The sequence below is a fragment of the Sminthopsis crassicaudata genome, chromosome 2 (assembly GCF_048593235.1).
Source record: "Sminthopsis crassicaudata isolate SCR6 chromosome 2, ASM4859323v1, whole genome shotgun sequence".
NCBI lineage: Eukaryota > Metazoa > Chordata > Mammalia > Dasyuromorphia > Dasyuridae > Sminthopsis > Sminthopsis crassicaudata.
This window is the reverse complement of record NC_133618.1, coordinates 63,501,968-63,529,551: the sequence shown is the minus strand read 5'-3', so window position 1 is coordinate 63,529,551 and position 27,584 is coordinate 63,501,968. Positions and strand designations below refer to the sequence as shown.

Below are 27,584 nucleotides of genomic sequence, written 5' to 3'. Positions count from 1 at the left end.
TGGGCAACGAAAGGATTAAGAGTCAGAAGCCTTGGGTTTGATTACAGAATGTCATTTAATATCCACATGATTTGGGGAAGGTACCCCAAATTCTCTGAAATTCAGATTCCTTTCTTATCTGAGAAAGATTAAAAAGATATGCACAGAGATCCTTTTAAATTCCAAATCTAAAGAATAAGAAACAATTAAAAGGGGGAAATGCAGACTTGAGGGATGAAGACATGAGGGGAGGGGTTAGATATAATGATGGTCATCATACAGAATCATATCCTATGATAGATCTATAAGAGACTTTAGTATATAAAATATTAGGGCTGGAACAGGTTTGGAATATAAAAGTTGGAAGAAACCTCAAAGGCAACATAGTCTAATTCCCTGATGTTTCAAGAAATTAATTGACTAGTCAAAGCTCCAGGTAGAAGCAATAATATGGCAAAAATGTTTAACTATTTCCCTCTGTCTCCCAATACAATACTCTTTCTACTCTGCCATCATGCTTTCAATTCTTCATCTACCTGTCATCTATCTATCTATCCATTCATCTACTTACCCATTCATTTAACCATCCACCTAACTATCCCTATATTTATTATTCATTTAATTTATTTGTTTGAGGGCTAGAGTTGGCACAGGGTATGACTGTAAAGCTGTGATTTCATCAATATGTAGAAATTACAATGTGGAAACCATCTGCACTGATGCAGATAAGCGATTTTTTCTTGAACTCAAGAGTTGCCAGGACCATTAAAAGGTAAAGCATCACCAGTTTATAATAACAAACCTAGGATGTTTCTGAAGCAAAAATCAGTCAGGTCTTACTATCTTCAAAGCTAACTAACCTCCTGTACTGTGTAGAATTCCTTTGCAATTTTGAAAGGTGGCATATAGATGAATTCTACTATGTATACTTATTCAGTTGCAATAGAGGGGGAAAAATAAGATTAATGAATATAAATTATAAGAATGCAGATTTTATCTCCAAATAAGGAAGAACTATCTAATAACTTGGGCTGTCCTACTGTGAAAAAAAAAAGACTGCTGCATAAGGTACTGAATTATCAATTATTAGACATGTCCAAGCAAAGGCTGGAAGCTCAAGGCTACTAAGCAGTCAGTTCCTATATCATCTGGTGGTTAATATTAGTTGAACTCTAAGGTCTCTCCCAACTCTACAATTATACCACAACAAATTTATCTAAACTACTCAAAAGAGAATGAACTTTTATCTTTACCAAAAAATCCTGGTGTCTTAGACAGTATTGGATTTGGATTTAGAATATCTGTTTTTTAAGGGAAGAAAAGGGTGAGTGATGATCAACTAAACAAGCATTTAAAACTTTTTATCTCATTTGAGCCTCAAAATAACCTCAAGACGTAAATAGTATCATTGCCATTTTACAGATGAAGAAACTAAGATATCTAGAAGTTATTTGTCCAGAGACATATAGCTAGTAAGTACATGGGAATGAATTTAAATTTAGGTGTTACTGACTCTAGGCTCACTCCTCTTTCCTTATTATCCTATTCATTTTGTATTTGTTGAATGCTTTTCTACCTTTTTGACTTTATAAGGTTGTTTAAAAATTTATCAATTTTCTAATTTATTCGGACTTGAAGAGAAAACGTCACACCTTAGAAATTTATCCATTTATGTTTTATTGAGGCTAAAGCAAAATATATAGAGATAGTGTATCAGCCTGTGACATAACTATTTTGATCCTCATTTAAAATGATGTAAGCATGCCATGTCCTGCCCATATCTATATGCTTGCTAAATTGTATGGTTTATACCTTCAAAACATCTTTACACACACACACACACACGCACACCCTATTGCCTGTTGCTGCAAACACCATATTTGACACCATTTTATCTTCTTTAGACTAGGGCTTCTAAAACTTTTTCCTATTTGTAACCATTTTTACTTGACCTAAAATTGATATATAAATCATAATTTTGCAACCCTCACATGTGATCCATATGGGATCACAATCCATAGTTTAAAAAGCTGGACTCCAGATTATGTAATACACCCTTAATTGTTTTCCTGACTTAGTTCTACCTCCTCTTCAACTCATTCTTAACATATTGTTTAAGTAACCTTCCTAATTCATTTCCTGTTCAGACTTCTCTAATAAAATAATTTCATTTACTTTTGGAATTGTCTATGGAATTAGATTTATTCTCCTGGACCCTGGCTTTCAAATTCCTATACAAAATGACTGCAACCTACCTGTCACACTTTTTCCTACCACTTCCTTTCATGAGAATTGTGCATACTGTGCTGTTGTATTACTCTCATTTATCCTATATCTTCGCAATTGTCATTCTCCATACATGAACAGATATCTGCCTTGTTTTCAAAATCCTTTTGTTTTCTTCAAGGTTCAACTCAGATGGCATCTTCTCTGTGAAGATTTTCTTGATATCTTCTGGATGAAAATTACTTTTTTCTCCTTGAAGATCTTACAGAATATTGCTCAAGTTCCCTTAGCCCCTATCATATTTTATTATCCACATGGTAAAATTCATGCCTTAGGGGGTTATAGATTGAGAGCTAGAAAGGAAATTAGACATTATCTAATGCAACCCCTTTAATTTATAGGTTGGCAAATTAAAACCTGTATGTAGTCGCTAATCCTCCAAACACACAGACACAGACACACACACACACACACACACACACACACACACACACACACATAATTCACTTATAAACTATCTAAGGATAGAAATGATTATTTTATTTTATTTTTTCTTTCACACTTATACCAAGGATTCTTAACCATTTCTGTATTGGTAGTTTAGTGAAACCTATGACCCCATTTTTAAAAATAATGACTTTAAATATTTGACATTAAATTTCATTTAGAGATTAATGAGAATAAAAATGCATTTTTTTTCTCTAAACAAGTTCATGCATCCCCATTCCCAACCCCTGGACAAAAGCACTTGTTTTTGTCAATGACATTGGAGCTTCAAGGCCCTAGACAAGGGCCAAGCAAATGACATTCATTTATTAAATATTTTAATTTAAAACAATATACGTAATGTTTTTTTCTTCTTCTAGCAGAATATATTAAACCACTGGATACTCAATAAATGCTAAGTTAATGTTGATATTGATGTTCATTTTCTTATATAAGACAATTTATTATATTTGAGTAATAACTATTATTTAAAATAATAGATTATGAAACCATTCAATTATAGACCTCAGATATCTAGCTGGAAAATAACTTCGAGATGATTCAGACTAAGACTGTCATTTACACCTGAAGGAACTAAGGCCAAAGAAATTAAATGATATATCCAGGATCAGATAATTAAGATTGTCTATTAAATCCATTTTTGATAAAAAGTTAACTGGGTAATAATTTAAACCATTTAAATAAAACAATTTATAAACAATAGCACTACTGTATTTGACTTAGATTTCAAAGCATATTACACTAATTGGGACACCCTTAATAAATTGGAAAAGTTTCTATGGATAAAGCTGTGTTCTCTAGCACTTTAAAATGTAGAAAATTTTAAGAATGAGAACTTCTGATGCTCTTCCAAGAACCCAAGGAGAGAATCAAGACATCTCTACTTTGTTAATGTTTAATAATTCTTCTAACATGCATAATATTTGTAAGATAGGGGAAAGACTGAAAAATGTCAAAACTGGTTTGCATTTCGACATCTCCATTTTCTAGATGTCTGACCTTGAAGAATTTACTTTATTTCCCTGATCCTTAGTTTTCACACTTATGAAATAGAAGTAATAAGAGGAGCACAACTTATCAGAAACTGTTGTAAAAAAAAAGGGGTTTATAGAGATTGAAATGGTATGTAGAAATAGATAGCGACTAGACATGTTACAGGTGTGAGGGTTATAAATTTTGAATCTAGAAGAGAACTTAGAAGAAAACTATTCCAAGTCCATCGTTTTTACAGGGGAGTACAAAAACCCTCCAAAAGAGGAGATGGTTTGGCTGACATCACAATTAGAAAATAGAGAAAAAAAAATTGAGCCTAGGCTTTCTAACTTAAGAGAGATGTTAATTATACCACAATATTCTGAAAATCTTAAGTTTTAGTTCCAGAAATATGATGCCAAAAAGTTTCTGATATCTTTGTTTAACTTGAGTATTTTCAAAGAAGTGATATTTGATTGATGGGTACTCTCCTACACTGACTCAAAGTTCAACTCCTCCAGTACTTGGTAGACCATATCTAAAAGGTAACATCAAGGAAGCATCCATCACCTTATAGCCAACCTTTTAAAACCCAGCTAGACTGATCCTTAGGGGACAAATATTCTAAGACCTAGCCTAGCTCTTTTTAGATTGGCAGGAACTATCCAATCATACAATTTATTGGCTTCACCTTTAAGAACCCAGGGTCACCTCCACACCATGCTGAGGAATGCAAGGGGATCTCACTAAGCAGATGATTAGCAAATTGAAAATCAGAGTCTCATATTCAGGAAGGCAACTGTTTGTGACCCCTAGGGGGTCCTTATCCAAGTACCCTGGAATCCATGAATGCAATTCAGCAGTACTAGCTTTAAGTTATAACTGCCTAATTTAGGTATAAAAGCAAATTTCATAAAGACGGAACCACTTTTATTAAAGGAGGTCAGTGGAAATGGCACCCCAGCGGCAGTGTCGATGTAGCAGAGGTAGTTATAAGAAAGGTGGATGACATGATCTATGTGTGCAGTCAGGTACAGATCTGCTGCTGAGAATTTCTTAAGGAATCATATTGGAAGGATGGGAAGGAATAATTGCAGCCAACACCTTCTGTGACCTCTATCTAAACACCCCCCCAATACAAGGTCATAGCATGAAGGGACTGTCACATCTCAGTAAGCATCAGGGTTGGCACTTCTGCAATAGACTTGATTATTTCAGCCAAACTCATTTCTTGTTCAATTTGATTTGAAAATTAAAGTTGTATTAGTGCAATTTCTCACATCTGATAGGATGTGAATTGCATCCTTAATGCAGTTTTCTGGGAAATTCAACTACAGCTTGAAGAGAGCATCCTCCAGTGTAGGGTATTATTCCTACAATAACTACAATGCACATCGCAGCTTGTGTAATTTATGAAGGTTGTTCATCATTGATGATCCATGGAGAACAATGTCATGTCTTGTGAATAAAAAACAAATCATCATGGATCATTACATTTCACATAAAATCATGTAAAATTTGAATACATTTAAAAAGATGATATCAAAGTTTTTACTGTAGATCAGGTTGTGTCACTCCTCCACTCAAAAATCTCCAATGGCTCCCTATTGCCTCATTACTAAAATATATTCTCCTTAGCTTGGTATTGAAAACCTGCAATGTTTTTATATGACCTTTGCAGACTTACTCCCTATGACTGTTGCTGCTGCTGTTACTATCACTACTTCTAACATTTGTATGAATATTGTCTTGTTTTTATCCCAACAGCAACACTGGGAGAGTAATGATATTATTATCCCTATCTTACAGAAGAGGATACTGAAGCAGGTAATATTAAGTGACTTATTTAGAGCTATATAGCTAGTGAATGTCTAAGGGTGGATTTGAATTCAAGTCTTCCTGACTCCATGACCAGTGCTCTAGCCACTGTACAAATTGTTTCCCCTCTGCCTTGAAATCCACAAGTAAACCAAATTCTTAACCCCCTACCACAGTAGGTTGTTCTTTCTTTTCTTCTTTTATGTGCTCATTATGTTCAATATATCTAGAATTTTCTTTGTCCTTTTCCTTTACTTACAGAATTGCTATCCATCAATTGCATTTCCATGCATAAGCTATCTCATCTAACCCCATCAAGATGTTAACATTTTACTTCTTTTGAATCTCAATTATCATATTTTCTTATTCTATTTTCTAAATTATTATTGATCTAAGTCAATAACTATGTATTATCTAAAGTTTTTAGCTTCCTCAACAATTTACACTTATTTCTACATAGTAGCCATACACTTACACACATAAACACAGCGCGCGCGCACACACACACACACGTATAGAGAGTCAGAGAAATAGCAAAGAGACAGAGGAAAAAGAGAGACAAGAGACAGTGACAGAGAATGACAGAAAGAGAGAGAGAGAGAGAAAGAGAAAGATGGAGAGAGGGGCAAAGAGAGTCGTGACTCCAGACATCTCACTTCCAGAATGTGAATTGTAGAAAAGACACTTACCAAAAATTACTGATGATTTGATTAAAGGCTTAGCATGTGTGAAAAATTTATAGATGAAGTAAAGTTTGGAAAGAGAGATGATATCCTGAAAGAGACTACAAATCCAAAACAAGGGTCTCTGTTTAAAATGATAGATTGGAATAAATTTGGTGATTTTAAAAATTAAAACAATTATAATTGTGCACATTTATAGGTTTTTCCATATGCATGTATGTATTTGTGAATTAATGGTATAACATGATAGTCCAAAATATCAAACAATATTAGGCTGCCTTGAGAAGCATGGCGGTCAGAATGAGAGAGGTGATTGTCCCACTCTCCTCAATTCTGAGCAGAATATATCAGATATTGTGATTAGTTCTGATTGTGCCACTTAAGGAAAAATATTGATGAGCTGGGCTACATTCAAAGAGATGGAATCAGGATAGTGAAACCATATCTATGACAAATCACATGGCAATTGGTAATGTTTTGCCTTTAGATGGTAGTCAGGCTCTTTGTTATCAAGTATTTAAATAGTTGTGGGGGAGGGTGATTAGAATCATTTCACTTATCCCTAGTAGAAACTGGGGACAATGAATGGAAATTGCAAAAAAGGCAGAATTGAGTTTGACTTTAGAAAAATCTTTCTAAAGACAAATTTCTTTAAAAATCAAATGGCTTCCTTATTTAATCATCACTCAGCAATAGGTGAAAGAAGGCAACAAAGTGGCCCTGATAGAGTAGCTAGAGTATTAAATTCAGCATAGGGAAAATCTACATTAGAATCCTGTCTTAGACATTTACCAACTCTATGACACTGGACATGTCACTTAATTTCTCTTAAGTTTACTCATTTTTTTGAGTCAATAAGCATGCATTAAGTACTTTCTATGTACCAGGCACAGTGCCCAACACTAGGAATACCAATTTAAGCAAAAAGAAAGCCAGTTCCTGAATTTTTTGAGCTTACTTTCTTTTTTTGTTGTTCATTTTTGAGGCAGTTGAGGTTAAATGATTTACAGTTAAACAGCTAATAAACGTTAAGTGTCTGAAACTAAAATTGAGCTCAGGTCTTCCTGACCTCAGGTGCAGTGTTCTATCCACTGCACTATCTAATTACCACTTTAAGTTTACTTTCTAAAAGGTAAAGATAATGCATTAAAGGAAACTGAAAAGGGAAGGGAACTAAAAGGAGAAATATAGCCAATATGATCAGTGACATGATGAAGGACACCAAATGGAAACATGGTGAGAAATAAAAAGATGGATGGCCTATATCTTCTCTTTGAGTGGAGGTTCAAGGAGGAGCTATCCAAGCAGATAGTGTAATGGGCTGTAGGGATGAAAAGGCTCTTTATTTGTAAAATGGGGAGAATAACAACAACTCCAAGAGTTAATATAAAGATCAAAGGAGACACTATGCAAAGTACTTCATAAATCTTAATGTCTTGATTATTATGATAATCATTGTTGTTGAAGTGAGGATTGTTATATTTCCACATTTTAGTTATGTTGTGGGAAAAACTCTTATTTAGATATGTATATGGACTAGGTGCTTTACAAATATAAGATTCTGAGATTCTGTGTTATAATTAGGGATTGTTTTACTCCTTTCAATAGTCCCAACAACATCAGTGGCATACAATGTGTGCAACATAAATGCTTTTAAGTTGTTTGGTTTCTTCCTCTACCACATGAACTCATGTTAAATGATTCTGAAGTCCCTTCTAGCTCTAATGTTTAGTAACTTCATGGTACTGTGTTTTATGAGGATGACTTTTATCTATTTTATACTGATCTATTATTTGTATTTGAAGGGAGATGACCTTGGGCAAGATATTACACTACCTGAGTCTTTGGTTTCCTTGGTCATAAAACAGAACTAATAATTCCACTCCTTATCTAGGTAGGTTGTTGGGAAGAAAGTATTTTGCAAACTGTAAAACCATATAGAAATATGAGCTATTATTAAGACTGACTGTGATGTTTTGAAGTGTGTCTTACTTTTTTTTGTCTCTGTATTTTCTTTTAAATTTTATATGAATGTGTTGTATAAAATGTAATCTTGATCATCCCTATACTATTTATCTGTACAATCACAGGAGAGTAGACATCTAGGAATCAGTAAATCATGAAATCTTGAAAGGAGTTAAAAGAGGAAAATGATTAACTCTACTCTATTTAAAGAAGTCACACACCATCTTCGAAAGATGACTTTTTCTTTTGCCAAATATAGTAAAGTATACATACTGAATTTTTAAAAAGCATACTATCCATAAAAATCATAAAATAGCTTATAAATTGGGCCTTACCTATTACTTGAATCAAGAAAGACTTTTAGGAAAATCTTTAATAAATGGGCAGTTCGAATCTATAGAATATATTCAAGTCTTAGTGATTCAAAGGTTCATTGTTCAATCCTGACAGTATTTGTTTCCCTTCTCCTAAACAGTTTCCCCACCCTTGAAGACAGGGGATGAGAATAAATGTTTTCTTGAGCACTTTGCAACTCTATAATTATATATTCCAACATTCTAATATCTAAGTTCCCTACTGATTTTAATGACTCTTCATTAGTTCCCTTTTAGCCCTAACATTCAATGCTCTAAGATTATTTTCTATACATAACATTGCTTTCTAATGACTCTTCAGAGTCTAAATTCCATCTATTAATAATATTTTATTGTGATATCTATTTTAGACCTAGAATTTTATATTCTGAATTCCCTTTAGATCTGACCTTAACTCTATATCCCACCAAATTATTGGTAGTCACATTATATTTCTATACTGCTGAATTGATATGTAAAGTACTTTGCAAATTTTAAAACATTAAAAATAAATGTTAATTAATTATTATGATGATTTTGTTATTGGCAAAAAGTGATTTAAAAAAAGATAATTGAGATAGAGTGTCATATGCTAGATATTTTTTGTTTGTTTGTTTTGGTTTTTTGCTCTTTTCTATTCTTTTCTATGGATTTAGCTTATTGAACTTAATTGTTTAATGAAGACAGGACAGAAAGATTTGGTTGCATTGAAGACCTATTATATTTCAATGAAGGGTTATTTCCCCCCCAAAAAAAATCAACATTAAAGGAATATTCAGGTTGGAAGTTATTTAAGTGATCACCTAATTCAAACTCATTGTTTTATAGATAAGGAAACTGAACCTCAAAGTGTAGAAAAGATTTGTAAAATCTTTTGCTTAAAGTTACTTAACAGTTACTTAATATCGATCATCCCATTCTATTTATCTGTACAATCACAGGAGAGCAGACATCTAGGAATCAGTAAATCATGAAATCATGAAAGGAGGAAAATTATTATCTCTACTCTATTTAAAGAAGTTACACACCATCTTCACCATCTTAGAAAGATGACTTTTTCTTTTGCCAAACACAGTAATGTTACTTCATAGCATAACCATTTTAAAATACAAGTATCTCCACTACTAGTCCAGCATTTTTCATTTTTTTCTACACAATCCTTCTAACATCAACATTTAGTTGTAGCCTAGTATTTATAGTCATCAACATTAGATAATAACCTAGTAATAATAATAACTACCCTTTATGTATGACTTATTATGTGCCAGGTATATGCTACTTTATAATCCTTATCTCATTTGATCTTCACAACAAACATCTGAGGCTAGATTTGAATTCAATTTTTTTGACTCCAAGCCCAGCACTCTATCCACTCTCTACCTATCCACTCTCTACTGGGCCATTAGATACAGTGCTGAACTCATCAAAAAGACCTAGATGCCTCAGATATTTATTAATTGTGCAAGCCTGGGCAAGTCAAGTACCCTTTCTGTGTCTCAGTTTACTAGTCTTTAAAGTGGGGAGAAATATAGCATCTAAATCATAGGATTGTTGTGAGAATCAAATATGCTAATCTATAAAAAGTACCTCGTGAATCTGATGATGCTATATACATTTTTGAGGGTTTTTTTTTTTTCTTTTTAGCTTCTTTGTGACGTCATTTAGAGTTTTCTTGGCAAAGATGCTAGAAAGAACTGAAACTTCCTTCTTCCTTCATTTGATAAATGAAAAAAAATTGAGACAAACAATGTAACAGTTAGTGTTGCACTAAACTTTTACACTAAACTAGAAATTTAGTGTTACATTAAATGTCTGAGGTTGAATTTGAATTCAGGTTGAATTGACTTCAGACTCAGTACTCTATCCATTACACTAATTAGTTATCTAGGCTCTATGAATCTTGGCTATTAATGTTCAGAAAAAATAGCTGATTTTTAAAATTGTAGAATCATACACATTTAGATCTGGAAGGGGCCTTCTTTATCCAACTCTTTAATTTTGCATATCCAAAAAAGTAATATAAAATGACTTACCTAAAGTCATACAGCCAGACACTAGCAGAGTTAAAACTAGAATCCAGATTTCTGATTTTTAGTCTGAAACCGTATCTACTGTACCTCCTCTGGTTTATCAGTGAGGAAACAGGCAATGCCCAGTTAAGGAGATGATAGAATTCTGCAATAAGGTTGATTCTTCTTTTTCTTTTTTTTCCCCTCACATAAGAGAAAATGGTTTAGAAATTGCATGCCAGGTAAGAAAGGGATAGAGAATGTGCTTCTCAGTAAACTCTAAAGCAGGAGATTCTCTGGCTCATAAAGCACAGCATGCGAATGGGGTAGTGGGAGGCCTGACATGAATCTGTGTGAGTTGCCTTGCATTTCAAAGACACACAGCTCTCAGCCTGTAAGGGAACAGTAATGCCGACTGAGGAATGATCCAGAATTTACAGCTGAGGATGGTTAAATTTAGAGAGTCTAAACAATAATTAGGATGGTATAGCAGTGATTAATAAAAACCACAAATCATAAGAACATTATTTTAAGGGGAAAACACCCACATCAAACAAGAAACTTGTGACTGTCATTAGATGATTTGCCAGAGTTCCACAAATGAAAAGTAAAATGGACTGAGGTGTCTGCCTGATCCATTCAACCTCCAGCTTTGACAAATTATTCCAAATAAACGTGACTGGGCTCTAAATAATAATATAATAGGATGTTAGAACTTGTATTTCCTTGATTATCTATCTATAGCAGGGTTTCTAAACCTTTTAAGTACATGTACTTCACCCTTTGACAATCTGGTAAAGTCTATGGACTCCTTTTCAGAATTATTATTTTAAATGTATAAAATGAAATAAGTAGGATTGCAAAGCAATTTCGTTAAATTAAATAATATCATGAAAATGTTAAAGAATATAAGTTCATAAAATTCATCTTAAGTACATTTGATCTATAAAGTCTGATCCCCCCTCATTTTAATGAAAAGATAATTAAAGGCCAAGCAGATAAATGACTTGCTCAGGGTGACAATGATTTAGTATCAAAGCATTAAAGCAGGTATCATTCCATCTATCTATCTATCTATCTAACTATCTATCTATCTATCTAACTATCTATCTATCTATCTATCTATCTATCTATCGCCTATCTATTTATCTATCTATCCACATACATATACACTCATTATATATATACATATATACAAATACACACATAAACACATATATGAATATATGAAAATTAAAGTATTTTAGTCAAGAGTGTATTTTAAAATATAGAATGTTAGAGCTAGACAAGGCCATACAACCAAGAATATTTGAAGAGAAAGAAATTATCATACATAGAATATTTAAATACAGAACATATATTTAAAGTTGAAGAGAAGGCAAATATAGAATGCTAGGCCTGAAAGAGACCACCGTAAATAGTAAATTAGAATAGAAAATATAGAGTTTTGAATCCAAAGGAATCTTATAATACAGGGTATCCCAAAAAACCACCCTGTATTTAAACTTTAACTTAAGATTGCATTAAGATATTCAGAACACTGTATAATACAGACATGTAGACTTTTTAGAATTAGACTCTTCAAAGGAAGGACTTTAGAAGGCATCTGGTCATTTTTTTTTTCCAAATGAAAAGATGGAGGTCTTGCATACTAATGTCCATTCTTGGATTTCTTAATTAGGAACAGTATTTAAACCATTTTTACCCATGTTCATGCCTGGGTGAACTGAAATAAAATTTTAGTAAATGGATGAAGTAGAATGATACAGAAAAGTGGGTCCTGAATGCTGAGAACATTCAAAGCTATTCTATATTAGGAATCCAGATCTTAGAAATTCTGGACCAGTTAACACCTAAAATTCTTTATAACTAAAATTCTATGATTCTGAATATAAAATTACTATTGCAAGGATAAAGCCTTCATTATTTTGGAATGTAGCAAAATATCCATTATTTAAATATTTAATTTTTTATTTCCTACATTGAAACTCACACAGTAAAGAAATGCTAACCTATTGCTGTTAAGCAAAAAGGTGACGTTGTGATTACTAAAATAAAACATTTTATTTTTAACTATGCCAGTGTTGCTTCTAAAAATGCAGAAATAAAAAGCAGAAGTAAACTTTCTGGAACACGTATCAAGTTTGAAAGTTTTCCTTTATGCTTCCTCTTGTTTATATAGATATCTATGAAAAATGTGTGATGAAGACACTGGCCATTGATGGATATGTGAAATGTAAGACCACATTGTAGTATGTCAAAAATGTTAATTGCCATTTGACAGGCTGGAGCAATGAGCCAAAAGAAGATAAAATTCAAAAACGTAGATATAAAGTTTTACATTTAACTTAATGGAGGAAAATGCACAACCACAAGGTGGAGATTTGCCTGGATAGTAATGTGTGGAGAAAATGGGCATCAATTCAATATGTTTTAGCTTCTATTAACAGTAGATTGCAATGAAAGAAAAGGACCTGGGTTTGAGATCTGCCACTTACTGCATGACTTTAGGTAAATCATTTAAATTCCCTAGGCAAATGTTTTGTCATTTGTAAATTGAGAAGATTGGACTAGTGCTTTCTAACTTCCAACTTAATCTGCTACCAACTTGCAGATCTAGCTCGATGATGCTATCACATGCTGTGTCCCATAAAATCTGACCACTTATCTGCTGTAATCAGACCACAGAAAAAGGATTGATGCAGGACTGGTTATTCATAGACAAAATGAAACAGGTTTAGAGGAAGGCTTTTTGGATTCAGGACAGTTGAGTGGGGCTAACCTGGAAACCATTGCATATGAAGACCAGGTTAAATTATTAAAGATATCTAGCTTTGAGAAAATAAATTTTAGGGCCAGAAGCAGAGGAGTAAAATACTTTCTTCCAATAGAAGTTATTAAACTGAAAGATTCTGGAAGATTGAAATGCTTTATTTTTTTTTTTTTTTTTTTGTATCCTCTGTATCTGATACACAATATGTGCTTACAAACTGCCGGTTGATTTCCAACAACTGAAAGACACATAAAAAGTGCTTTCTAAATGCTGGTTGATGTCTAGTAATTGAAAGACACATACTAGGTGTTTAATAAATGCTGGTTGACTTCTAATAATTAAAAAGCACATAAGTGCTTAATAAATACTAGTTGACTTCCAATAATTGAAAGACTTTCTTTTCAGGAAGAGAGGGAAGTTATTTTATTTTTTTATCCGCAGTCCCCACTATGCTGCCTTAATAAATTAATTTTGTTGAACTGAGTTAAACTCTGCCATATTCCTTTAAGTATACCAAAAATCCATTGTAAACGTTCATGCAAATGTAGACTGGAATTCTATATAAAGGAAGTTTTTTTTTTTTTTTCTTACATTAGACATAGCATGACTTGAACTTTACTCTCACCTCCCTCAAATGCCTACCACTCTTAAAGCTCAAAATCATTTTCAACTCTCCTTGCCCTCATTCTCACTATCCAACAAATTTCCAAGGCAGCTTAACTCTACCATCATAATATCTCTTACATCTGTCTCTCCATTGGCACTAATATCATCCATGCTTAGGCCCTAGTTATCTCTCACCATGACTACGATAATACTCTCTTAACTGAACTCCATGACATCATTCCCTCTCCTTTTCAATCTTTTGTATTTCTGCCAAAATATTCTTCAAAACACATAATTCTGACTTTTCTCATTTTTATTTGCTATCCATTGAACTACACTTCCCATTCTTAGCCTTTCTTAGAAACATTTTTTTAAAAAAATCCAGACTTGACATTTTTTTCAATGTAGAGCTAAAAAAAAAAAAAAAAAAAAGAAAAGAAACAGGATTTTAAAAGTGCCTTAAAAAAAAAAAGTGCCAGGCACTCTGTTGAGAGTTTTATGGAGATTATATCATCTTCACAAAATTCCAATAATAGTTACATCCTATTAGTTTTTCTTTCCATTTTACAATTAAGTAAATTGAGGTAGAGAGAGTTTAAGTGACATGTCCATCCTCCTCCAGTTAAATAGCATTTGAGGTCAAATTTGAATTCAGGTCTTCCTGACTACATGTCTAGCAGTCTATTCACTGGGTCACCCAGATGCTTTTAGGGAAGGAAGGTTTCTATCAATAAACAGCTTTCTAACTATGCAGATGGACAATCATTCTTCAATTTATAGTTTTAGGGAATTGTTTCTAAATAAATCAAAATATGGTGAGCGCATTGAACTTGCATTTATCAAGAGTTAAAAAAACAACTAACAATTATAATTTTTACAACCATCTCATTTGATCTCCATAATAACCTTGAGGTATTTCAAACAATTATTATTTCCATTTTATAAAGAGGGAATTGAGGTATACATAGATTAAATGACTTCTACAAAGTTACCCAGTTAGCTAGAATTGCAACCTAATTCTTTTGTGTCATAATCCAAAGTATTTTTTTTTCTTTTCTTTTTTCCCCCACCATATCACCTTGTTTCATGCTACCTTTTAACACAATGCTTTTCGACCAATATAGTTCAATAATCTTGTTTATAACCTAGAGTTCGTGGATATAAGTTGTCACCAGAACATTTGGACTGTGACATAAGGAAATATCCTATATACAGTAGAACATTCACTGTGATAGAAGTCTAAGATGAGAAGCCAGGCCATACTCTCATTCAGCCACATTGAACCACTCAAATCAAAACTCCCTTCTCAATAGCTTTAGACCAGTGGTCCTCAAGCTTTTTAAATAGGGGCCAGTTCACTGTCCCTCAGAATGTTGGAGGGCCAGACTATAGTAAAAACAAAACCTCTCACTCTGTCTCTGCCCCTCAGCCCATTTGCCATAACCTGGCGGGCAGGATAAATGTCCTCAGCCAGAGGCATCTGGCCCTCAGGCCTTAGTTTGAGAACCTCTGCTAGATAATCATTAGTAAAAGGTATGGAAGGTTCACAGATGAGAAACTGTGAGTACATCATTCCAACCTGAGAAATATGTCACAAGACCTTTGTCAACCTTAGTTTTATAAAATGTTAATGATTATTTTGCAGGGAAAAATGAATTTATTTATATAAAATCATATACAAGGCTATGAATGATCTTAAAAAACAAATAATAAAAAATCTTGCATAGTCATAGTTGTGTTGCTAAAATTGTCACTTTTTTGAATTTCTGTCATATAAATGCATACCACAGTCAACTTGAATTTGCTGGAAATCAAGATGATTTATCAAGAGACTAATAATCTCATCTAGAGAACAGTAATAGCCAACTCTTCATGACCCCATTTAAAGTTTTCTTTGCAAAGACACTTTTTTCAAATATCTTATCCAACTCATTTGGCAAATGAGGAACCTTAGGCAAACAATTGTTAAATGATTTGTTCAGGATCACCCAGCCAATAAGTGTCTGAGGCCAGATTTGAACTCAGGAACTTTAAACCTGGCAGTCTATCCACTGTTCCACCTAGTAGTGAGGCAAATTTTTAAATTTTTAAAAAATATTTTAGATTAATGTCTTGGTATCAAATACTAGTAAGAGGTGAAGTAAAATTTTCCCAAATTATATTTCTGTTGGGTAATGTTCCTGTTCAACCTCAAAGTAAAATGAATATCTGAAAAATGAAAATAAAAGGAGGAATCATTTTTAAGGAAATTATTTTCCCTAAAACTAAAACTGACTTTTAAATATTTTTCATTTAGAAGGAATAAATAAATTTATGGAATAACTGAAATAGATTGGTGGAAATAAACAAGAGACATAGGTATTGGTCTTTCTTTTATGGTTGTTATATAATGGGGTTGCTTTTTATAATGGGGTAAACATAAACAGTGCTGGACTAAACCTGATTACAATCAGGAAATATCAATTAATATAATAGATTATTAAAGTTGAATCAGAATCAACCAAACTCATTCACTCACTTCATATAAGAGGAAACTGAGAAGTTGAATGCCTCACCTAAGAGTCCTCTACTTAATGGTTAAATTAGAGAATTATTTTTATAGAAGTACTGGAAAATGCTTAGCATCTCATTTCACAGAGAGAGTTGTCAATGACACATTATCTCAATTACTTGCCCAAGGACCCAAAGATCAGAGGGGTATGTTGGAAAGGGCTTTAGATTTAGTCCCAGGGGAACTGAGTTTGAATCCCAGCCCTGCCTAAAGAAATTTGGGCAATTCATTTCAGTTCCCTAGGATTGAACTTCATCTTTTGGAAAATAAGGGAACTCTTTAAGGTCCTGTTCATTTCCTATTCCATTTCTAGTGAAATCACTGGAGGAAATCAGTAACATACTTCCAAAATCTTGAAAGTGCCTCTGGAAGGAAAAAAAAAAAAAAAGGAAAGGAAAAGAAAAATGGAAAGAGAAAAGGAAAAGGAAAGGAAACCCCATTTATCCACTGGAAGAGGTGTGTTTATCTATATATAATAGAGTCAAACACTGAATATTTTCACCAACATATATGTTGTCTTTGTCACATTGTATTTTCTCTAAGTATTTCAAAAGGAAGATAAAATACAACTTCTGTACCATAATCTAATGTAAAATATAATTTTCCTGCCATTGACATGGTCACATTTAATATTTCCATAACCAAATGGAATATAAATCAATATTCCAAGAGGCAAAGACATACAGAAACCTGTCCTTCAATACCACTAGGTATGAATAAAAAAAAGATATCTTAAAACATTTTTTCTACTTTAGCAATCACTAATAGCTAAAACAAAACATCAGATCAAAACAGTTTTCAAAGTATTTTAATGTTCTGAGAAAATGGCATATGCATTGGGGGCAATTTATTTCAGAGAACAGTAAGTATTAAATGGACTAAATTTTGAGCATCTGACTTTAAAAGACAGTTGAAGAAATTAAGAAAAAAATAATACAATATTAAATTTACAAATATTTATTATAATAGAGAGAATTGATGCAAATAATGTATTTTTTTAAATTGTTAAATGAATATCTACTTTATATAAAACCCTGTGTTCAGTTCTCAGAGGAAGACAGAAAAATAAAGCAGTATTCATGGCTCCAATAAATTTACAATCTAATAATCTGATAATAGAAAAGCCGTATACACATATCTTTAATCTGAGTGTGGAGTATGAAAAGGGCATGAGGGAGGCCTAAAGCATTTTGAAGTATATAAGGGTAGAAAAGATCACAGTCATGTTAGAAATAAAGAATGGAAAATCTATATAACACTTCACAGAAGAAATCAGTTTAAAATATCCATAGGCATAAATGAGACGGGTATTCCTAGCAAAGAGAACAATTCTATTATGTTATTTTATCAATTTGCGGGCTCTGCAAAGTTACACATACATGCACATGTATATACACACATACATATATGGACACATATATGTTTACTATATGAATCAAAAACATTTATTAAATGCTTATTATTTACAAAATACAGTAAGAAATCTATAGGTTATTAAATTATTGAAAATTGCTGATATGTGATCCAATTTGAGGAAAACAGAATAATGCCAACATTTGATAACTCTTATTAATTCAGTGAATGCCTTCTTGCTACTATAAGAACCACACAAGTTCAGCCCAAAGAAGCTCCACTACATGGAAATATTCTTTCTTTCATGGGGTCATTGAGGCAGAATCACTGAATGTCAGAGTTGGAATAGAGAACCAAACATCTAGTCAGGGTAATATTGAATCGAGCAGGCAAGCTCTACAACTAGATCTGTGATGACTAATTAAGTGAATCTGAAAGTTTATTCAAGAGCTATCAAACTAACATCTCTCACAAATCCTTATACTGTAAGGATGAAACTCAGTTTGTATTTTCAAGTTAAATAAACTGCCTAGTGAAGGAACAGTCAGTTTACAAATCACTCCATCTCATTTTCTACCCAGTTACTTAATACTCACTCCCATAATCCATTTACATTGATTTCTACTACATCAACTCACTATCTATTCCAACATAGCTAAGAACTCAGATGAACTCCTGTGCCAGTCCCTGGGGAGATCATTTTGCTCAGTACAAAACATATAAACAAACACAAACAAATAACTTTGTTAAGACAATGAGTCAAAAATAGAGATTTTCTTATATTTGTGAGTTAGCTTTGATAGGTATTTTTCCTATTCATTCAGAAACTATGAAACTATGCAACAAAAAAATCTTAATTTCTGCATCAAGAAAGGTATGATTTAGTTATAATAATATCTCTAAAATCAAGGGAAAAAAACAAATGATCCTAACAAATTCAGCACATAAGGATGTGTTTCATTTAAGATGTAAACTTTTGCTAAATTGTTTTATTGTATAGTAATATCAGGAATAGTGTGAAACCAATAGTTATTTACTATTACAATAAAAACCCATATTCCCCAAGTATTTACCAAAGATCTATCAGCTGTTCTCTTTGAAAATTAAATGATTCTTCTAGTAGTCTTCAAAATCTCTTGAAACAATGGCCAATAAGAGGATTAGAAAATAAGATGATTAGCCTGACAACAATCTCCCTTAAATTTCCAACTGCATTTCTTTTATTTAGCTTGTTCCTCCTGAGTCTGAAATTATGCTCTTTTTTACAGCAAAATACACTGGAAAATCTCTCCCAAATCAAGGCTTCAGGGGAAACCACTACTATTTATTTTATACGTAGACTCCAGCTGTGCCCTCCTCAACCAATCTAAAGTTACAGGATGCCCAAACTTTCTAGTGAACTCTAAGGTGGTAATAGGATGTTGAAGGTAAAGGGATCCACAGACTAGAAAGATGTTAATCCTGACAAACTGCCTGAGCATTAGCCTGAACCACAGCTAGATTGAATTCTGTCTCTCCTGAGAGGGCCAGCCAGGCTGCTGGTAACAAAAAGTCTTTTCATGGTGCCCTGGAAAGCAGATGGGCTTTGGGTAGCAAGTTAAAGAAGAGCTTTACTGCCCTCTTGTGTTCAGAAATATGGTCTTCCCTAAAGGAATACACAATCAGAATAGGTAGAATATTCTTGATATCTTGTCAAAATCATAGCAGAAAGCTGTCTAATTATATCTCTCATGCATTTGGAATACACCATTATTTCAAATGGCAGATTTTGGTAATATCTAGCACAGGAACCCTGATTAGGAAAAAGCTGATTCCCAGATTTCATCTCAACTTTTTTTTTTTTTTTTTTTTTTTACTTATTACTTAAATAATAGTAAAACAATAAAAGATCTGTACATTAAAAGTAAATTAATAAATACATTCACAAAATTTATCTTCATCAGAATTTCATAGATTAAAATTTTGCCTTGAAAAATTTATTTTCTAAAAAAAATTCATTATTAACTTTGAGTCATTTTATTCTCCAAGTTTATCTTTGCAACCACAAAGCCAACTTTATTACATAGGAAAAAGACAAAGCTTTCAGATTGTTTGCTTCTTTAAATCACCAATCCAATCAATCCATTTATTTAAAGTTCTTGGATTTACCAGGACAACATTTTTTTTTTTTTTTTTTGCATTATAAAAGAACTCAGAAAAGTCTATAAGTTAGACACAAAACTTTGTTAAATAACATCAATTCCCATACAGGATTTATATAAACACCGGGCCCTCTGACTAAATGTGTTAAGGAGAAATAAGAAATTTAAAATAAAATTTAGTTAATGAAACAAAATAAAAACTATGGAATCATCTGCTTATGCCAAACATAATAAAACTGGTTTGCTTCCAGGTAAAAGGGAAAATAGTTTATAAAGGGAAGAATACAGGAATTACCTGTGAACCTCTACTTCCCAAGTCATGTGAATTCAAAGCCAAGGCATTCTTTCCTTGTCTGTAAATGTCTACCTCATCTCTCAGACTCTCCAAAGCACTTTCATTGTCTGAGTTCCTGAAACTAAGAAGTATGTCTTGTTGATGATATTTAGGTGTTGTGGAAAACAAAATATAGAGGCCAAAGTCTATGTTAGTTATAGGGTGATTCTGAAGTGAGGGTCCTTTCTAGATAGTCATATGCCCAAAATGTGAGCAATACTATGATGATAAAAACATTTTTTATTTGAATGGATGAAATTGCTTTGCATTCCTCAAAATAACTGAAGTGTATAAACAAACAACAGAAATAACAATAACAACAAAAATAGCCAGATGTAAGCATTTTACAAAGAGTTAGAAATTTTTTTTTAGTCTCATTTTATAAAATATGAATTTGTAATGGAAATTAGTTTTCAAAATAAAGTTGTATCTGAAGTTCTGATAAGAAGGCTGAACATAATTCAACTTCTAAAATGCAATCAAGATATTTGGTTACTTCTATTAAATTTGAAAATGTCTATTCTATCCTTAAAGCAATAAGAATCTTGTCGGTTCAACTATCTGTATTTAGAGTTCCATGCAAACTTTTATTTCTTTCAACCTTCTTAGTCTTTTTTCCCACCTTCAAAATCTTTCACTTTTAAAAAACAGGTATACAAATGACCAGTTAATCCTATATCCACAAATAAAATGAATGTATAATATAAATACATAATTATCCACATACATATCAGGCTGCAGAATATCTTATTAATGAATACACTCACCCGTGCTTTAAAAAGCACAAGATCCTGATCATTCATATTGGAGCAAAGTTTAAATCGCTCAAAATGTGGCTCACAGCTTGTATTCTAGTCACATTCCTTTGTGTTATGCTCCATTTCACTTTTAAATACAAGGTCAATATTCGAGGGCAAAAAAAATTCGGAGCTCTTCAGCTTCAAGTCAGAAATCATCATTTCTTAGCTTGAGCTATTCAATGTTCTGGAGAATTCCACTAGATGACAACTCTGTGTCTTTGTTTTGTAACTTTTCTCCTTTGTTCTCTGGGCATCTCCTTGCATACACTTATAAGTAGGTTAACAACTTTTATTTTCTTAGTGTTTAGACGCTGAAATATTCTGGGAAATGGTTCCTGGGTTCCTAAAATGAAGGTCAGAGCCCTTCCCTTGACTCTCCTTGGAATTATAGTGTTTTTTTTGTTTTTTTTTTTTCTTTATAATGGTTTGTGGTCTAACATCCTAAAATGTGCTGATGCTGTGCCGTGGAATTGTGGCTAAGATTCACACATCTGCATTTCCATTCCCCTAGAAAGCCGGGAGCTCTCACCATCATTGAGGGGGGTTGGAAACACAGTATTAAAGAAATGGATCTACCCCTACTTAGGATTAATCATTGCAGGATCTTTATAATTAAACATAAAACTTAAAAAAAAAATAGTAAACACTAATTAGACTTACAGAAGAAATGGAAGGAAAACATTTCTTTTTTTTTCTTTTTCTTTTTTTTTTTTTAAGGGGTTATGGAATCGAGATTCTTCCTCTAGTCAAAATCTCTCTCCTCCATATGGGCCCCTGAACATTTGCTTCTCCATTAGCTATAGCTTGTCTCCATTCAACAATTTCATTATTAAATAATTAAAAGCCGTGATTTCTTAATAGCAGCGCAATGGTCCGTGAAATTCCTATTGCATCATCAGCGCAAATCAGCAGAGAGAAACTCCTTGCTTCCCCTCTATTCGCCCATCCCATGGTCTTCCAGAACCCAGGAATGTTTTACGGAAGAGAGAAGGAACTCTGACCATTAGAATAGGATTTTCTGAATAAATGAAGATCCTGACAGCGGGTGGAAGATCACGGCGAGTGCGTCATCTCTCCAGTTTCTTTCCCTGCTAAATGGGAATATTAATACTTGCACTACTTAACTCACTGATTTTGTGAGGAAAGCGCTTAGTATACCTTAAAGCACTGTAGAAATGAGACATGTATTGTTGCTGTTGTTCTGTTGCTATTGTTATTAGTATTATTATTATATCTATTTTCTGGGGAACTCTTTTCTCAAAATATATGATCTTCTCTGGGTAGGTAAATGTTTTACATAGTCACAACAATGTTTTGTTTTGTTTTTCTAAGGGACAGAGGGTACTTAGAATGAGGAGTTTCATAGATGCCAACTGGCTCATCCTGCCTCCGTCTTTGCCAACTTCATATTGTAAAGGTTTAAGGAATAAATGGGCAAATGTGGCCAAGGGAAAGCCATTGTATGTGAATGTTGGGCTGCCCTTTCTGTTCCTGAAGAACCATGTAAGGGAGATGGTTTTGATCTAAAAAGTTAATGATGTGAATGCCCAGGGAGAGTTGAGCACTGTCTCCTGCGGGTCCCCTTCACAAGCCAAGAGCATCGAGGGGGTAGGACTGGATTTAGAGCAAGTAAAATACGAATTCCTGTCACCCTACACCCTGGCTGTTCTGCTGCAATATCTTGACACATAACGAAACAATTAAAGTGCCTGGGAATGTCCTCCTTCCCCCTCCTCTTTTCCTTCCCCCCTCCCTTCCCCCTCTCCTGCAGGAGCTGCCCTCCCAGTGCCCAGATCTTCCATTCCCATCCCGTTTTCCACAATCAGGAAGGGGATTCTAACCTTCCCTGGGTAGAGCGGATAGGGAAAGGGGGGGCTTGAGGGAGAAACTGGGGATTTGCGAGATTTTCAACCCCGTTTTAGGAAAAATAAAGCAGCTAGCATTTCGGGAGCAAAATTTCCCCCAGAAGTGTATTTTTCTTTTTCCGAGGGTTGGGGGGGATGGTGGCGGGAAAGAAGACTTGTTTCCAGATGTGGACCAGCAACAGTCCAGAAAAAAAAAAAAAAAAAAAAAAAAACCTTAAAGATTCCGAACCCCGTAGCCCCGAATAGTCCCTTTAGACCAAATCTTCTCTCCACCTCTTAGCTCGGTTGGTAATTTTTTTTTTTTTTTTTTTTTTTCTGAGCCTGGAGCTGGGACCACTAGAACCTCTGGGTCCCTAAGAGGGAGCGCTGTACGACCGCTACCAACAAACCCCCTTACCTACAAAGATCTCGCTGAGCCACTGCTCCTGAAGAAACCCCAGTTTTAAAGTGGTGGTAGGGTTGAGAGTGGATCATCACTAGATTCTACATCTGGCACATCTGCCCCAAGAGCCCCCAACCAGAATGATTGCAAAGAACCCACATCTGGCCAGGCGGGAGAGAAAATCCGCTAGCTGCTTTTCTCAACGCTCCCCCCACCCCATCTTTCTTCCTTTCTTTTTTTCTTTTTTCTTTTTCTTTTTCTTTTTGGCCATTAGAGCACCGATCCACCTTGGCTAAAAACCAAACCTAGCAGCGGAGGCAGATTTCCTATCCCCCTCCCAAAAAAAAAAGAAAGAAAGAAAGAAAAGAAACACACACACACACACACACACACACACACACACACACACACACACACGAACCCTCAACCCCAAAAGGCAAGAGGGGCAGCCAGCTGGCTTCCTTCCCTTCACCCCCCCTCCCCCGACAGAAATATATTGATACAAATTGAAGAGGGAAAACTGCGACTGCAGTTCCCCAAACATTTACCTTGGAGTCCTCCAGGGCTGGCTCAGTGCTGTCACCCCCAGAACAGAGCAAGGAGACAAGTCCCATTCACAACTAGACAGCGGGCAGACACAACTGCATCTCAGCTTTGGTACACTCCACTCTGCTGAAGGCGCCGCTGAATGAGCCGCTGAGCTAGTGGCAGGAATTAGAAACCAGGGGGGAGGTGGCGGGGAGGGCGGGAGGGTGGAGGGGGGGAGGGAGAGAGCGCGAGAGAGCGAAGGAGTGAGACAGGCTGAGAAAAAGATGGGGGTGGAGGAAAGGAGTAACGGCAAGAGTAGAGGCAGAGAGACTGGCTTCCCCTTGGCCTCCGGGCGGGGGGTGAAAGAAAGGGTTGCTCTTTTTCTCCCCAAAGCCTGACCCAGTAGCGCTCTCCAGCTGTGTAAACCCCTGGGTTCCCCAACCTACCCACCCCCCACCTCCCTCCCTAGGTCACTAAGCTCAGGATCTGCTTGGACTAGGGAATCGAACTGAATGACTGAAGTTGGGCTCCAGAGACGCTCAGCCAATCAGGGGCGGGAAAGCGGCCAGGGACGGGGAGGGGCTGGAAGCCCCCCTCCCCGTGACCTCCCCTCTTTTTCCCCACTCCTCTGTGGTTACCCCTCAACCATTCCAGCTAAGGGACCGCAGGCTATTAGCTCTCCCCCCTCCAGAGTCACATTAGATAGAGGGAAGGAAAAAAGGGAGAGATGGCATTAAGAAGAAGAGCTTCCTGGGACTCGGGAGGGAGATGGAGAAGCAGGCTTTGCCCCTCTACACACACCGGTACCAGACTCTGCTCGGGACAGAAGCGGGGGTGCCTTCACCTGTTGTCTCGCCATTCCTTACCGCTTCTCCCGCCCCACCCCGCCCCCACCTCCCACCCCCGTCCCAACTCCCCCGGTCTCAGTACCAGGCTGCGGCAGGCACGGTGCGGGCAGAAGAGCTGGAACTACAGGGACCTGGCCGGGCTATAGAGGTCTAGGTCCCTGGCCCCTGTGGGGTGTTCTTAATCAGGTATCTTAGCATCTCTCGGTGCCAGGCTCAGCCATTCTTCCTCTGTGGCCCTTGGGATCAACTGGGGAAAGCCCGGCTACAGGGTCAGAGCCGAGGGTGGGGAATCCACGCAAGCCCCTGGCAGCTGCTGCTCGAGGGACCTTGGCAACTAAGGAAAAGGGACGGAGGAGAGAAGAGGTGGGGGAGAATCCCTAAAGAGGCTCTTAGCGCTAGGCGGGAGGAGCATCTGACGAGACAGAACCTGGGTGGGGAGGATGGAAGTAGGGAGCTGACTTGGACTTCTGCACATCACTCCAGGGACTTAAAAGACAGGAAAGGGCAACCGCGGGCCTTCAATCAGTCCAACCGGCTTCTTCTTGTCACCCAAACCTGACCCTCAGAATAAGGGTGGCCAGCGACATCTTTCCCTATCTCGACCACCTAGAATTTTATTGGAAGGGAGGAGAAAATGGCACATTGAAGTAGGAGAGGAGGGAAATGAGAGGAGTACGAGATAGGAAGAGGGAGGAGGTAGGGAAAGGAAGAGGAAGGAACAGAAAGAGAATGCTGAGAAGAATTGAAAAGTAAAAGAAAATTAAGGGAGAGAAAGGGAGAGAGAGGAGATACAAGAGGGGGAGAGGAGGCGAGAAGGATTAGAGGAGGAGGAAAGAAAGAAATTGAGAGCTTTAGGAAGGGAAGACGGAGAAAGGAGATAAGGAGAGAGTCTCAGGGTGAGTATGAGGGGGGCAAGCACGGGTTTGGAAGTGGTGGGCACCACTCTAGGTCTAGACAGTACCAGAAAAAGAAACAGAACGCTCCATGGGGGAGGCAGGGGAAATAGGGATCAAGAGCAAGCAAGTCTTTAACTAAGGATACAACGTGACTGATGTGGCAAGGGAGGGGAAGAGAAGGTCTGAGGCCAGGATCCCTCGGCAGCCTCCCAGCCCCTTGTGTAGCTCAGCCAGGTACCCAGAGCAGCGGCTATTCCCAAACAGTAGGCACGCTTCTTTTGAAGGGAGACTGAAAAATAACTAGAGGCAAAAATTGCCTGCTTCCCATCCTTCCCTTCCAATTGAAGAGCCACATCCTCCAATGTCAGATTTTCCGTTTGGTTAGTTTGGACTGGGGTGGCTCGACTATTTGTGGGAGAAACGAAAAGTGACAGTTTGGAGGCAGCAGAGAAACCCATCCCTCACGCGACCCTCCTCCCACCTCCCATGCTCCTAGTAGCGGAAGCTTGGCAGCTGGTGAGAGCAGTTCAGTCTGTCCCAGGGATTGGAAAGGGAACCCCAGCCTCGGGTTTGCTGGCTCAGAAACTCCCTCTTTTCTTTTCCTCTCTCCCTTCTGGCTCTCGAGGAGGAGCTAGTCTTTCACGGGAGATGCACAGGTTTGGGGTCCTGCGGGACTTCTGCACGTTGCCTAGCCCGGCACCAGGCGCCTGATCTCTCTCTGCTCTGCCCAAAAGACAAAGCGTTTGTTTACTTAGTGGGCCTTATGGACGTTAAACATGCCAAGCCCCAGGGAAAGCAAGACTGCTTGCTCTTTTGCAGCTGTCACAGGAGTCTTCTCTGCTGGAATTGACCACAAAACCCTATATCCCCTCTCTCTGGAACCCACAATTCTTCAACTATTTCTTGAGCCACTTATTTTTTATGATTATCTAGAGAAGAATGAGCATCTAACTAGTGGAGGGGTCATGAGGACCAAGAGGAAGCCCTAGGTTGGGCTTTGGGGATACCCTTAGGGGACCAGCAGGGGCCATATATAGACTGTCCTCCAGGAACTTATAATATGGATGAGTCTTGCAATAGGAATTGCACACTGGATAAATGACAGGAGAAGGTTAATAGTTTTAAGGGAAGGGTCCAGAAAATTTGAGGAGAATGAAGGATAAAGTTAATCTGGAGACTTCAGGAACTTTATAATTGATTATATGACATGGGAGCACATGGCACACATGACACAGAACCTCTCATGATGATGTCCCATTATCAGAGGAGGTGCTGTGTTCTATGAGCAAAGCAGAATTGAATTAGCCCAGAAGAAACTCAAGATGTGCAAAATTAGGGAATCTATTCCACATATTCATATGGACTATTAGTGTCCAACCTGTGGCAGAGCTATATTGGTCTGATCAGCCATAGTTGGAAACACTATAATTCAACTCTAGAACAGTAAAGCTGTTTTGGTCCTCTTTGAGAATGGAAAACAACTAACTAACCAATCAATCAATCAACCAACCAAACAACTAACTAATCAACCATATAGAAGAGGTAGCTCCTGAGACTGGCCTTAAAAGAAAGAAAGACTTCAAAGAGGAACATTGAAAAGGTAGTGCTTCCTAGTCACAGAGGATGGAGGATGGGCTGTGGCAGTTATAGGGAGGAATGATAGCTCTAGATCTAAAAGGGACCTTAAAGTTCACCTAGTCGAACCCTCTCTTTTGACAAATGAGGAAATAAGGCCCTGTTTTATACAAGGACACTAGCAGAATCAGAATTTGAATCCAAGTCCTTAGAATATCAATGCATTTTTTTAAAATTTTCAACTAGACACGTTGTCTCTAGAGAGTATTATGAAGTAAGGATATAAAATTAATTGGTAAAATATAGAACTGGAAGAAACCTAGAGGATCATCTGGTGAAATGAATACATTTAAAAACTGAGGAACCTTAGGCCAAGGGATATGAAGAGGCATCTGGGATAAGTACAAGAGGTAAGATTTG

The 27,584-nt window shown here is 36.1% G+C and overlaps 1 protein-coding gene across 1 annotated transcript in view; it reads right to left on the bottom strand.

The window, feature by feature from the left end:
• CDH11 (cadherin 11) overlaps window positions 1-24,007 on the bottom strand; it is a 210,240-nt gene extending 186,233 nt beyond the window's left edge. Inside the window, exon 1 of the mRNA XM_074286558.1 lies at window positions 23,866-24,007. The gene's annotated coding sequence lies outside the window, so the exon portion shown is untranslated. The remainder of the gene's footprint in view (window positions 1-23,865) is intronic.
• Window positions 24,008-27,584: the final 3,577 nt, after the last annotated feature.